General features: G+C 39.2%; 1 pseudogene; it reads left to right on the top strand.

The window, feature by feature from the left end:
• LOC132593833 (centrosomal protein of 78 kDa-like) overlaps positions 1-15,104 on the top strand; it is a 32,976-nt pseudogene that overhangs the window by 1,910 nt on the left and 15,962 nt on the right.

The raw sequence follows: 15,104 nt of genomic DNA, 5'->3' as shown, positions 1-15,104 counted from the left end.
CCTATCTTGCCCCTCCCCCCTTCCCTCTACCCACTGGTAATCACTGCTTTGATGTCTACATCTGTGCGTTCATTTCCTTTCTGTTACATTTATTGTTTATTTTTTAGATTCCACATGCGAGTGATAACATACCGTATTTGTCTTTCTCTGTTTGACTTATTTCACTAAGCATAATAGTGTTGCAGCAAAAATAGAAATGAAGTTTTTCCTCTCCTGAAAATAAGGAAAGTAAAGGGGACAGTGAACAGGCTAGAGAAGACACATAAACTGGCCTGAAAGGGTTAATCAATCCTAGTTTTATTTAAACTGTTACTAATCTGTAGTGTCTGTAACTAGATGTGTGTTTCACAAAACTAAATTACATCCTGTTCCTATCACTCCCTAGCTGTCAATGTAAATTACATCCTGCATCTTGTGCTTAAGCTCCCTGCACTGTCTTGTAGCAAATCACCCTGTGTAGCTGTTTGCATTTCAGGAAGCAGATGGCAGGCAGATAACGCAGAGGCAAATGAACCCAATTACCGGTCCGCCGGACCCAGTTACCGGACTGCCTGACGCCAGCGATGCAGGTTTTGAAATAATGCAAGAAGAAGAATGCAGGACCTTTACCACTTTGATCCTTATTACCACTCCCTGGACTGCGATGGCCGCCCGAGGGGCCGGGAGGCCAGCCAGGGCTTCCAGGCGTGTGTGGGCATCGTGTCTGCAGCCAGTGTCCCCGAGGCCGCGCTCGGCCCATCATCACTGAGTGAAGCTGCGCCACGACAGCGCGGCCGACTTTCTTCTGGCTCTGTGAGGACCTGTGCGCATTGCAGGATTCGGTGCCTCTGCCCGCCGTGGGCGACTCCCTGCGGGAGGGCCTGCTGGACTTCAACGCCCACCGCCTGCGCGGGGTGGACTGGGTGCCGCCCCTGAGCACTCTCTGCCCCCGATCTGTATCCAGAGCTTCTTCCAGCCATGGCCTGGCGAGACGGGTTTGTACTTTACGCTTCCAGGGGCCCTCATGTGGGCGCTGCGAAGCGGAGTTTTAGATGGTACAAGGTGGAGGGTGGGCACTAGAACCGGTGCCCAGTGCCCGGGTGTGTGTGCACTAGACGGGGCGTGCGGCCTAGGACTCCTGCCGGCTCGGTGACCCCGGCCGAGTGCCTTAAGGCTTCTAGGTCTCAGTGTTCTCATCTGTAGCATGGGCTTAACTGGACTCACTCTGTATGACTGTTAAAAGGTTACACTCTGTTAATGCTTGTACACTCTACAATGTAGAACACTTAGCACAGTTTGGAGCATCGTTCATTGTTCCACAGATGTTACCTGGTCTGTTGAATGACTTTGCCTGCTACACGCCAAAGCGATTAGGAAATTGATATATCCCAGCTTCATTTCCTTTTCATTAAAACAGGGCTCAGGAAAAAAAAAAATTTTTTTTCGATAGTCCTATCCTATAGTGGAAACAGCACCAGTGTGAAGGCAGCTTAGGGTTTGAATTCCAGAGTTTATGCTCTCTGTGGCCTGGGCAGGTTTCTTTTGCACTACAATCCCCACACGTGTAAAATGACATTAAAAAACACTCTTTCTGTGGGTTCTTAGAATTAATTAAGCAGGTTATGTGTGTAAAGTATCCTGGCACTTAAATGAGTTGTCAGAACGAAGGGATGCTGGAGAGGATGATTCTCCCCTAAGTACTCTCCCCTTCTACTGGGCAGCAAGTAAACACAAGCACAGTAGTCAGTGCTCTGGAAGAAGTGAGTTCTGGTGCTACAGAGCACAGAATCTCTTTTTTCTTTAATTTAATTATTATTTTATATTGGAGCATAGTTGATTTACAATATTGTGTTAGTTTCAGGTGTACAGAAAAGTGATTCACTTATACATATATCCATTCCTTTTCAGATTCTTTTCCCGTACAGGTTGTTACAGGATACAGAGTAGAGTTCCCTGTGCTATGCAGTAGGTCCTTGTTGATTATCTATTTTATATATTGTCGTGTGTATATGTTAATCCCAAACTCCTAATGTATCCCTCCCCGCCATCTTTCCCCTTTGCAGAGCACAGAATCTTGGAAGGGAAAGTTCAGGGTAGGCTTCTTGGAGGAGGTGCCATCCTTTCTAAGGGTATGTAGAAGCTCCTGGGGTGGCAGGAGGGAGCAGTGTGTGTCAAAGTTTGAGAAATATAAAAAAATATGGCAAAACTCAGGTACAGGACTGGAACTCAGGGTTTGGGAAAGCAATGAGAGTTGATACTGGAAAGCTAGTGGGGCCCCACAGAAAGGGGCCTTGTTTGTCATGTCAGAAGTTTGGATGTTTATCCTGAAGGCTGTGGGAAACACCAAAGAACAGTGAGATGGACTTCTGGTTTAGAGGCTCACTGGGACCTCCATGTGGAAGGCAGTTGATTGGGTGCAGCGTGAATTGTAATCAAAGGGTCCCACTTAAGTTATAAAAGGTGGGACTGGATTTTTCAGATCTGAAAGAGAATGGGTGGGGCCTGGTGACCAGTTAGAAAAGGGAGGGCAGCAAGCGTGGGTGACAGTTTACAGCTGCATCTTTTTGTGAGATAAACAGAGCACAGTAGGAAGGGATTGGGGGTGGGGAGAGGATCTTACTTCATCTTCAGTGCTTTAGAGGGGCCTGGTAGAGGGGCCAGGTCTGGGCCCAAGATACAGATCTGGGCTTTTTGGAATGACAGGTGTTTGAAGGCATGGGAGAGATTTAGGTTATCCACAAGAATATCCAAAGAATCATAGGTCTGAGAGATTTTTAAGTGGGTATATTTGAGGATGTTTATAAGCTGAGAGAAAGTAGCCAGCAGAGGAAGGGTGTGAAGATCTAGGAAAGGAAATGATTATTCATTTGTTTTCGAAAAGCTGAGTCTTCTCGTGTGCCTGGCCCTTTTCTAGGATCTGGGGTTCACACCATCTGTTATCTCTCCTGCAAGGATGGTTCAATTCATCCCCTGGTGAACAGAAGTCAGATTATTCTTTGCATCCCATTCAGGTGTAAGAACTGTTCTGTACCTCTGAAGGGACTTTACTTAAGCAGAGTAATAAGTTAGAAATCAAAAGAAATTAGAGCTGGAAGGGAACTTAAAGGCCACTGTACTTAATTTTGCCACATAGTTTACATTGAATGTAAGAAAAATTTATTGTTGAGCCCATTCTCTTCAGAGTTCCTTCACTGAACTTCCTTTACGTCTTGCATCCAGTGGGGCTAGCTTGTAGATTTTGGCCTCCTCTTAAATTTGCTTCTGCATCCATATTACATTTTGCCCAGACTATGGCAGAAACTCCTGGGTGGTTTTGCGGCTCCTGGGCTCAGCTCCTCTAAGTTCATCTGCCTACTCGTGTTGAGTGATCTTGTAACATAAAAAGCTATGCTTCACATAATGCTGCTAATGGCTTGCCCACACAGAGTTAGTGCATACTAGCCGCCCAGCGTTTGCCCTGCCCAGAGGTGTGTAGTCTGAACTGTGCTGGGCCAAGCCTCACCGGACACGCAGGCTCAGCAGCCATGGCTCACGGGCCCAGCCGCTCCGCGGCATGTGGGATCTTCCCGGACCGGGGCACGAACCCGTGTCCCCTGCATCGGCAGGCGGACTCTCAACCACTGCGCCACCAGGGAAGCCCCGTCCTGGGGCTCTTTGGCCCTGAGGAAGGGGAGCTTTTTGTGATCACTCTCTTTATCTAATTGGTCCTTCAGCAGCGGGTCGCCTTATTCTAATCAGCGGAGGCACCCTTACTCAGCCAGTGGTAGTCCCAGGCCTCATCACCTGTGGGATTCAAGTCACGCTCTCTCCCAGGCTTGCTTCGGCCAGCATCTCTATTTTCCTTTGTGTCTCTCCTCACACTTGGACCCCTGGTCTTTAGTCATCGCCACCTGCAGTATTTACAGTGCCCGGCAGGAGTCAGGCTTGAGTGTCTTTTCACAGATGTTCCCTCTGCCGTTAATGCACCTCCTACTCCAACTCTGCATAGCCTCATCTTTCTAGATTCCACTTCAGGGTTATCATGAAGCCGTCACTTAGATATAACTTTTTGCCTCCATAGGCACCTCTGTGCATAAAGGTTATGTTTATTTATCTCATGTGATTGAAATTTTGAGATTATCCATCTTCCTCCTGAATGAAGGCTTTAAGGGCAGGAGTCGTTTCTAATCCTTAGCACAGAGCAGATGCTTTTTTTCTTTTCACTTAGGTGCTTTTTAATGATGATAAAATGTATGGTTTAAATCACTCATTTTATAATATTTTGCTTTAGGTTGTGACAGAAATGAAGTTTACAGAAGTCGTGTTCTTGCGATAAGAAATAAAGATGTGACCTTCCAGTTTTGTAGAGCTCATAAATGCTGTGTAAGTGCGTCGGGTGCGCTAAGGAACCTGGAGCTAAGTGGGCTAGTTCTGAGAGAGAGAGACTTAACTGTGTTAACAAAGGTAAGCCTTCATTGTGTCCTGCCAACCTTTGATAGTTGCTTTTGGGGCAAACTAAACCAATAAAATTTTAAACTGTTCCTCCCCATTAAAGGGATTGAATATTTGGCCACTTTGGTGCACCTGTGTCTTGTGAATTGTCCAGTTGGAGATGGAGGTTTAGAAAGTGAGTTTCAGTCTTGTTTAAGTCTCTTCCCATCGGACTGGTCTCGTGATTTCCTACACACCATGTCTGTCTACATTTTCCTGTCTACCTTTTCTTGGTGGTGTTCATGCGTGGATTGGCTCCTGTACCTGCTCAAACCTTGGTCCATTCTCATTTGTACCATGGAAGTTTGTCATGCTGGATACTGTCAGAATTAATCTTACTTAAGTTTGTGTTAAGCCACAAACCACGCGTTTTCTATATTTTCTGTTTTTTGTGTGTGTTTATATTTTTATGGTTTCTCTTCAAGAAATAGTATGGGAAGGGAAATAGCAAGACGTAAAGAGCAAAAAAGTCATCATTCTCTTTAAATTGTTAGAACGTCTATATGCAGTCATAATTATAATGCACTGTGGTATGTGTTCAAATAGGAAATATATGTAACGTCCTGTAGGAGCAGCAAATTCAGCGGTGGTGAGGGTGTGTCATGGAAGTAATCACAAAACAGGTGACTCTTCATTGGGGTCCTGAAACATTAGCGTGCGTGCCCTATGTCCAGTAGTGGTCTGGAGGGGTCAGGAAGCCTGCCTTTCAGTTTGAGGGAACAGAGGGTTTCAGGTTCTCTCTCTTCTATTGCTCTAGTATACTGCATAGCAGCTAATAAAATACTGGGTTTATAGTTGACATTTAAGTCGCTGATTGATCATCAAGATTGGCATGTATCATTGGAACTGAAAATCGGAAGAGTCTTATGCTTTTTAGGTTTCTCTTCTTTTTCCTCTGTCTCAAAAGTATGTCGTACTTTACTGAGTGGTTGGCAATAAAGTTTACAGTATTCACTGTATTCAGTTTTAGTACCTAAATAGAATTAAAATGTTGCTGTAAACTGGAATAAGACTTTGTTACTGACAAGTTTTAGAACACATCAGTTCATCAATTACCTGTTTGGGAAGATTGTTGTTAATGATTTTAAAAATGTGGCTGTAAACCTCCAATTGACTCAAGAAAAACAAATAAGTCAAGATTGACAAATGTATAGGCTCTTCATCTTATTGTGTGTGTGGTTTTTTCTTTTTTCCTTGTAGTTTTTTGTCAAGGTATAAAGAACTCTATCACTCTTAAGACAGTAAACTTCACGGGCTGTAATCTGACATGGCAGGGAGCAGATTACGTGGCCAAGATCTTAAAGGTGATTTTATGTTTAAACTTTCCTGAAAACATATGTGATTGAAGCACATTAATATGTTGACACAGATGGCAGTTAATTTTTGTCTTTTGATACCTGTGAGTGCATCTTTCATTTTGTTGAAAGAATATGACCAGTTTTCAGTTTGGGATTCTACCATTTAGTTAAGATAGTCCAGTTAATTTTAGAAATAAGAGATTTAATATACAATACATAATAATACTTTTATGTATTTTTAGTTACTGAAAACACTGATTGTGATGCTGTGCAGAAACTATGCCATTATAGTCTTCAAGATTTAAATGAATCAAGTGTCTATTAGCTGCTGTAGTTTATAAACTAATAAAAATTACTACATCAGCAACTTGTAAATACAATTTTTCAACTAATGCCTTAACAAGTTTACAGTGGTTATAATTACTGTATTTAGGCCTAAATTATTTAATAATTTGGCATGAAGCCTTTTTAGTAGTTTGCTGGTGCAGATCAGGGATAGGTAAACTATGTGGGCCAGATCCAGCCTGCCACCTGATTTTGTAAAGAAAGTTTTTTTGGAACATAGTCGCACCCATTGTTTACATGGTAGCTATGGCTACTTTCAGCCTACACCAGTGGGGTTGAGTAGTTGCAACAGAAACTGTATAGCCCACAAAGCTGGAAATGTTTAAATTTAGATTTTAAAAATTGAAGAATTCTTTGAGCCTCTACAGGGCAAGTCCACTGACCCCTGGGGGAGAAAACAGTCAAGAACTTGGGTGCCGAAGCCAAATGGCCTGGGTTCAAATTCCCTTTCTCCCTTTTCATAGCTAGTGATCATGGACAAATCACTTAACCTCTAGGCCTCATTTAGGTTTAAGTGAACTCATTTGTATAAATAGTGCTTGGCACATACTAAGCACTGTGTAAGTGATTGCTGTTATTTCTGCTTGGAGCTCTTATAAGCTATTGTTAATAGGAAAATGACACTAATGATTTTCCTTTTAGAGTGTCAAAGGCACTTTGAGTCTTTTATTTTTTCAAGAATGTAACAAGACTTTTCTCATTTAAAGTCAGTGTTCCCTGTTACCAGAATCTATTTTATGAATATAAAGAATTGAAAGTCTTTAAGACAAGACTTGTGGTTAAATGTCAAACCATTATTTTCCCAAGGCACATCAGACTGGCTGTGCATAGTCCAGGTCTCTGAAGTTTGTGTGCATACCCTAGGTAGCATGTGAGATCCATTTTGTGAATATAGTTTTTAAAATAATGCCTGGGAATTCCCTGACTGTCCAGCAGTTAGCACTCTGCGCTCCCAGTGCAGGGGACGTCGGTTCGATCCCTGCTCAAGGAACTAGATCCCACATGCAATAAGTAAAAGATCCGGCAGACCGCAGTTAAAGGCCCGGCACAGCCAAACAAACAAATAACTAAATATTTTTTCAAAATAAATAAAATAAAATAATGCCTTAGGAGTTAGGGCAAGAAAATATTAGAACCTATTTAGCTTTGTATCATGAAAAACTATCTGTGTAGTTTATAATGTATGTAAGTTAAATGTATAGAACTTTGTGTATATAATTTGTTAAAAAATAAGATGCATATTAAAAAGTTTTCTTATGGATTGCCCAGTCAGGTGTTTGGAGACCTTTGGAGGACAGAATGATGCAATTTAGAGCCTCAGCAATGATAGAATTTAGAACCAATTCCCTGACTTAGAAGATAAGGAAAATAATTCCCAGACTGTAATTGAGTTGTCCAACTTTACATAACTGTTCAAAAACAGGTCATCCAGTGGCTGGAATCTAATCACTGACCGACTAGAATGTGGGTCACTGGACTCGTAAAGCAGAACTGACTCTTTAATTTCTCAGCTTGATTCTCCTGGCACATATGCTTGATACGTGTGTGTGTAAATCTCTGACATAATGAGCCATACTCAGTAGGCACACCCTGTTTCCTTATTGAAGCATCTTAATTTTGTCCCATTAAATCTTTGAAGTATCAGACTATCAGAAGGCATGAAGAAACCTGGGCAGAGAGGCTTCGTTCCAGGAGACCTGATCTTGACTGTATGCCTGGTTGGAGGCGCATCACTCTGAACTGCAACAAGCTCATTGGTGACCTGGGTTCGTGCTTTTGTAGAATCTCTTAGTGAGGATTTATGGCTTGGAGGTACATTCTAAAATTGAAGATATTGAGTTTTTAATATAATATATGCTTAGCTTTTGGCATGATACTGTTGTGATAGGATTTTTTTCAGAGCCTCATTTTTCTGATAGCTTTTATGTTGCTTTTAAACTTTCTCTAAGAGTTGCATGTATTCTTTACAGAAAATACACAGTAACAAGAGAACAATTACCTATAAGCTTAATACCCAGACATAAGCACTGTTCATTTTGGTGTATATATTTTCAGGCCTTTTTTTTATATATATATAAATATATTTATACACTTAGGGATTACTAAAATAGAATTGTAGTATACTTGCTATTTCATATTCCTGCTTTTTTCACTTAAGGTATCATGTAATACTCCATCATATTGATGTCCCATAGTTTAATCAATTCTTTGCAATTATATTTAGACAGTTTGCTTTTCCCTGTCACAAGCAATGTGAATACGTTGTATATACGCCTCTGTGTCCATCGGGCTTACTTGTGTAGAATAAGGTACTACACGTGGAATGACTAAGTGTGACATATTTTTAACACTGTTGATACACATTGCCGAATCACCACCCAGAAAGGCTATGCCAATTTGTAGTCCACCCCAAGAGTGGATGTGAAGCCTGCCTCTCACAAACACTGGCTGGTAGCACTTTTAAAAAACTGAAAGACTACAAAAATGAGTACCTCTCCCTTTTTTAGGCAAGTGGGATTACTCCAAATTTTATACCTTTTTTCAGTTAATTTAGTATGACCATCTTAGCAAGTCAGTCAATTTGCATCTACTGCATCATGTTTTGTGACTGTTCAGTGTTCCGTTATATGAATATGCCGCAGTACACATAGCTTATCCAATCTTGTATGAAAGGTATGTCCAGTTTTTCAGTTACAAAAAGTACTCTGATATATATCCTTACCTATATCTCTGACTATTTCTTTTGGTTAAATTCTTAGAAAGAGAGTTGTTGCATCAAAAGGGTATAGACATTTTGAAGACTTTTCTTACAGAATCGTGGCTTAATCTGATAGGACAATAACCACATTTTGTTTTATTTTGTATTCATTCGAATTACTGGTGAGGTTTACTGGCTGCTTGTATTCATTTGGCTAGTTGGTTAATGACACCGTGTGTCCATTCTTCTGTAGTGAGAGTTTGTAGGGGTTGTATCATATCCTGTCAGATCCATATGTCTGACTTGCTATTTTTGTATGTCACGGGGTGTTGAAAGACTCCAGTTATTTTAATGTGATGGTCCACACAACACTTAAATAAATGACTCATGATAGTTTCCTTTCATGTAATAGTTTTTAATACCTGTGCTTTTGTGATGATCCCTTTTGTTTGAATGAGTAGGTTGTTCAGCCTCAGAACTACTAGAAGTCATGATCATTTGTTCTGGTTTTTGTCTGACGTTTTACCGCGAGAGTTCTTGACCGTCATACTTTGATGAAAGGTTCTTAGTATGTATTCTCTATTCTCTGTCATTATTTGTATCCTAGAAAACGGTACTTTTGGGCTTCCCTGGTGGCGCAGTGGTTGAGAGTCCACCTGCCGATGCAGGGGACACGGGTTCGTGCCCCGGTCCGGGAAGATCCCACATGCCGCGGAGCAGCTGTGCTGTGAGCCATGGCCGCTGAGCCTGCGCGTCCGGAGCCTGTTGCTCCGCAACGGGAGAGGCCACAACAGTGAGAGGCCCGCGTACCCCCCCAAAAAAACCCCAAAAAAACAAAAAACGGCACTTTTCTAATGTTGTACGTCCCTTATGTTTTTAGCAGATAATTTACCAATTAAAGTGAGTTATACTTGTAAATTGTTCTCAACACTACTCAGAAAGAGGTGAACCTAGATACTAAGCCTGCTTCCACCAAGAGCATTGTTTCCTTCTTGTGCGACCTCTGAATTCTTGCAAGGAGTACTTTATTCATTTGTCAGTTTCACAAGTAATTATTTTAATACCTATTGTGTGCCAGATATGTGTTTAGGCACTAGGGATAAAGCAGTGAACCAGACACACAAAAGTCTTGCCCTCATGGAGCTTACATTCTAGGGAAGGAGTTCAGATAGAAATGAGTAAACAGATAAGTAATATAATTTTAGATAGTAGGAGGTGCAAAAATATCTTAATGTAAAGAGAGTGAGCAGGGGCAGGTAGGACTCCATTGGACAGGTTTGTTAGGGGACAGCTTCACTGGAGAAGTGGCATTTGAACGGAGACCTGAATGAAGAGAGGAGCAAGCCATGGAAGATCTGGGGTTAGCACATTCCAGGACAAGGAGACCATGAGTATGCAGGCATATAGGTGGGTGGAGTATTTAAGGAAAAGCAAGGAGGCAATGAGTATGCAGGCAGGTAGGTGGGTGGAGTATTTAAGGAAAAGCAAGGAGACCAACATGGTCAGAGGACTGAGTGCAGAAGATGTGGTATGACATGAGGTCAAGGAGCTAGCCAGGGGTCTGATCTTGTAAAGTCTTGAAGGCCAGAGTAAAGATTTGGATTATTCTAAATGAGTAGAGCGTTTTCAACTTGTAAACGGCATGATCCAAATAGTATCTGAATAAGGGAACCTGGTATAGAGGATGGACTTGGGAGGATAAAGAAGAGAAACAGGGAGAGCAGTTAGGAGACTATCACAGTGGTCCAAAAAAGAGATGTCTATGGCTTAGTTTAGGCTGGAAGTTTGGAGCAAGTGAAAAGTGGTTGAATTCAGGTTGTGTTTTGAGGGTGTAGCTAACAAGGCTTGCCGATAGATTAGATGTGGGGTATGAAGGGAATAGTAACAAGGAGACAAGTCGTTGATGATTATGTGTGCAACTGGGTGGTATCACTTAGAAAAGGGGAGCTGATGGGAGGAGCAGCTTTTGAGGGAATATCAGGACTTTGGTTTGTTATCTTAGATGCCCTTTAGGTATCTAAGTCTCTGGACAGTGCTCAGACTGTACTTTCTATCCAAAGGTATCCAAAGCCACTTTAGATGCAAAATGTTTAAAGTTGACCTTTGCTGCTGCCAAAATAGTAGCCACTGGAGGCAGTCTGCAAGATGGCATCTTAGGTTTCTGAGGAAGAAAACTAGAATACACAAAGGGGGAGATAAGTGTATAATTACATAATGTAGATTTCATATTTAAATTTATGGGAAAAGCAATAATTAGTTGGCTTTTGGTTTTAAATGGAAATAGCCACTCATTGGGAACTAATTACTCTAACTTCAATTTATTTTACTTTAGATCATTGTGTGATGAAAGCAGTTATCAAAAAAGTTCTCCAGATGGAAGGAGTGCCAAGTCAGAGGTATATCACACGTTTCAGTTCTCTCGGAAGAATTTCTCTTTAATGGCTTGTTTTTCTTTCTTTCTTAAAAGAAAATTATCAAGGTACTTTCTGCCATCTTAAAACTAAGTTTTCAGTCAAATGAAATGGCTTTTCTGTTTTTGAAAATGTTGTGTGATGCTTTAATTTAGGTTCCCAGAAATGCAGATTGAAAACCTTTTATTAATTTAAAGTATCTTAATTTCCAATGAAGATCAAACCCTCCTAAATTACCTGAAACTTAAATGGCATATTTATCATTTCTGTCTCAGTACCAGTGGATAACTTCTCCATCGTGAAGGAACCATCCAAAGCTGCTAGACAGAAAAAGAGAACTCTTAATTTGGGGAAGTGATTGAAAAGGAAAAGCTACTATTAGAGTTGGTAACTCTTTCTGAACTTATACCCCTTATGTTTTCTGGTGTGCTAAAATTAAAGCAGCCAATATTAACCACATGCATATTAGGAAGCCTATGATTATTTTGAGACTTATGAGAATTTATAGAATATAGATATAATAAATGAATTTAAAGAGATGTTAATATTAACCAACATTATTGTTTGGATCTCATAAAAACTTCGTTATTTTGAAAATATTTCCTGGTTGATAATTACTTCTGACACTTTGCAATTGAAATTTGGGGTGCACTTTGATGATAATTTTAGTAGTGGTGCTTTTGAGGAATGATTTTTTTTTACATGCAGAATTACCTTTTGCGCTACAAGAAACAAAATTTCTTCTCAGTTCCAACCTTCCCATTGTTTCCTGCTTCTTTCTTAGAAATGCTTACCTAAATTTTTGAATCAGGTAATATCTTGTTTCTCTGAATGATTAAAAAAAACTTGAAATATGTATGATCCTTATAAAAGACTTCTACAGACAAGTTTATTTACCTAGATTGAACATTTTAGAAAACCATTTTCTAAATGTTTACTGTAATGTATATTTAATTTTCCAAATGGCAGTTAACCCAGGATTTTACAACTAAGCCTATTATTTTGTTACGAAATGTAATTGTAATGAAAAGCTTTTAAAAGCCTTTAACAATCAGTGGTGTAAGTTTCACATTCTCCTGAATATATAAATTTCCTAGAATTCACTTCTACTGATAACGTTTGTATTGTTTCTAAGAGACCTTAACTTATTTTCTGGAACATATTATGGTTAGTCACAAATTGTCTTTTTTTGTTGGTGATAAGAATGAATAGCAGGAGCAGCATTTGTGAAACCAAATCTAATATGAAACTGACTCTTTCTTGTGAGTAACTTTGAATTTTGAAACAGCAGAACAATAAGGTTGAATATAAAGCAAAATAAATGTTTTATGTTTATGATCTGCCAATTTCCCAGAAAGAGTTTTGTGGTGACTTTAGTTATATACCAGATACATTAAAATCACCAATGGACAACACATCTTTTATTCAGGTGCCCTCTGAAAGTTTTAAAAATTTGTTGACTTAATATCACTGAACAGTCCACTTTAAAATGGTTAAAATGATAAATTTTCTGTTTTGTGTAGTTTACCACAATCTTTTTTAAATGTGTTGTTTGAAGATTTGGGGGTTTTATAAAGGTATTGTATTAGCGTAAAAATGAAAAATTTAAAAGATCACCTCTAATCCCATTGTCCTATCAAGCAATATTTACATTTTTCTTTTCTCTTCCTGCTGTCTATAAACATAATTCCCCATAGCTTCAATATAATTTGCCATTCTTGTCTTTTCATACTACATTTAAATTCTATGATTCATAGTTATACTTTTTAACATTGTAGTCACAAGGTTTTAATTGAGTTGGTCAATTTTTTAAATTGGTGAAAAACTGGAAATAACCTAAAATAAACTATTGTAAACATCTTCATAAATACAACTTTTTTTTTTTTCTACTTAAAGATGTATTTTTGTTTTTGTTTTTGTTTCTTGCGGTACGCGGGCCTCTCACTGTTGTGGCCTACTCCCGTTGCGGAGCACAGGCTCCGGATGCGCAGGCTCAGCGGCCATGGCCCACGGGCCCAGCCGCTCCGCGGCATGTGGGATTTTCCCGGACCGGGGCACGAATCCATGTCCCCTAGCATCGGCAGGCGGACTCTCAACCGCTGCGCCACCAGGGAAGCCCAATGTTTTTGATTCTCTATTAATCAACTTACTTGGACAATAGCGTATTAAATAGAAGTTCTTAAGAGTGTTTATGAAGTCAAAAAAAAGCTTATGATCGTCTGCCAATAGTTATTTCAAGAGAGTGATATTTTAATAATGAAATAGTACATACAAAGAAGTTAAGATTTGTGGTATCACACTGATTAGATATTATTATTAAAAATTTATATCATGTGTAAAGTATTCTTAAAATAGCTAAGTTGACTTTTGCTATGATATTAGAAATGGAAATATATACAAATAAAGCATGTATATTAGGAATTCTGTAAAATTAGTACCTGGCGGTATATAATAGGGCATCATGGAATGAGAAGAAAACAGTTAAACTTTTTTTTATTTAGCATGATTAAACAAAGTGGAAATGTAACTGAAATATACAAACTCATTGAGCTATTTTAAGAGTAATTTTATTTCTTGGGCTTTTTTTTTGTATTTGCCTCAGTTATTTGGAGACATAGAGGTAAGCCAAATCAGTATCTGGCTATATACCTAGGTCCAGGTGAGTGTAGGGGTGAAATAATGGTTTGAATTGTGTCACATTTATATTGTAATTATGTATGCCTAAAAAAAAGATGGGAACTTTTATTAGAAATTTTTTTTATCTCCTAACAAGAAAAGTGTAATTAAAAAAAATTTTAATACAAATGTATTTGCATTCGTTTCTGAAAGTAAAGGAAGGGTATACACATACAAACCACATGCATACAAACATTTTTTTTGACGGTAATTAAGTTAAAAAACACAATAAAATAGCACAAAATGAACTGAGCTCCTATATATTTTTAAGAGGCATGTAAATCTCACAGGATCGTGTGGTGATTATCAATAAGCTACACTCCATGAAATATTTGTCCTATATTACCACATACACTCCATTTTACCCTGCATCCTAATGCTGCTAAAATATAGTAGAAAGCAACAGCATAGCACAGGGCGATCAGCTCGGTGCTTTGCGATGACCTAGAGGGGTGGGATAGGGAGGGTGGGAGGGAGGCTCAAGGGGGAGGGGATATGGGGACATGTGTATGCATATGGCTGATTCGCTTTGTTGTGTAACAGAAACTAACACAGAATTGTGAAGCGATTATACTCCAATAAAGATCTATTAAAATAAATAAATAAAATAACAAAATATAGTAGCTTTGAAGGATAAATATAACCCTTTTAACCTATGATGTTTGTTTTCAGTAAATTCAAATTAAATATTTAAATGTGAATTTTAATATGTGGCTTGTTCTAAATAAAATATTAACATGTAGGTCTAGTTTTTGCAACCAAATATTTCATATAAAGATACTTGCCTCTTTACTACTGAAATATAGGATAAGTCTCCACACTTCACTCTTTTATCCCGTGGGTTTCATTTGTATTTTTTGTGTATTTTCTATATGAAATCAAAGGAGCAGTGAAGGTTGACAGGCTTATCGGAGAGTAACATTGACTCACCTACCACCCAGCAACTTGCAGCCTTACAACTCTTATTGTTTTTACATAGAAAAATTCATCTTAAATTGAAATTTTGGTCTAATTCTGAAGATTCTGTTTGGCCGAAGTCATGGGTATATCTGTGTTTCTGTGTCCTTGAGATTCAGAAATGCCAAAGGTGTTCTAAGATTCAGTAAACTTGAGTGTTTCTGCATAATATATAAAATGTATCATACTTTGGGATTATTTTAAAAATTTATTTTTGCATTTCTGCACATCACAATACTTCTGTTTTAGTTAAAATAACTTGTTACTGTA

The sequence above is a fragment of the Globicephala melas genome, chromosome 18 (genome assembly GCF_963455315.2).
Source record: "Globicephala melas chromosome 18, mGloMel1.2, whole genome shotgun sequence".
In the NCBI taxonomy this organism is placed as follows: Eukaryota; Metazoa; Chordata; class Mammalia; order Artiodactyla; family Delphinidae; genus Globicephala; species Globicephala melas.
The sequence above is the reverse complement of the archived record's forward strand: the minus strand, read 5'-3'. Positions and strand labels throughout refer to the sequence as shown.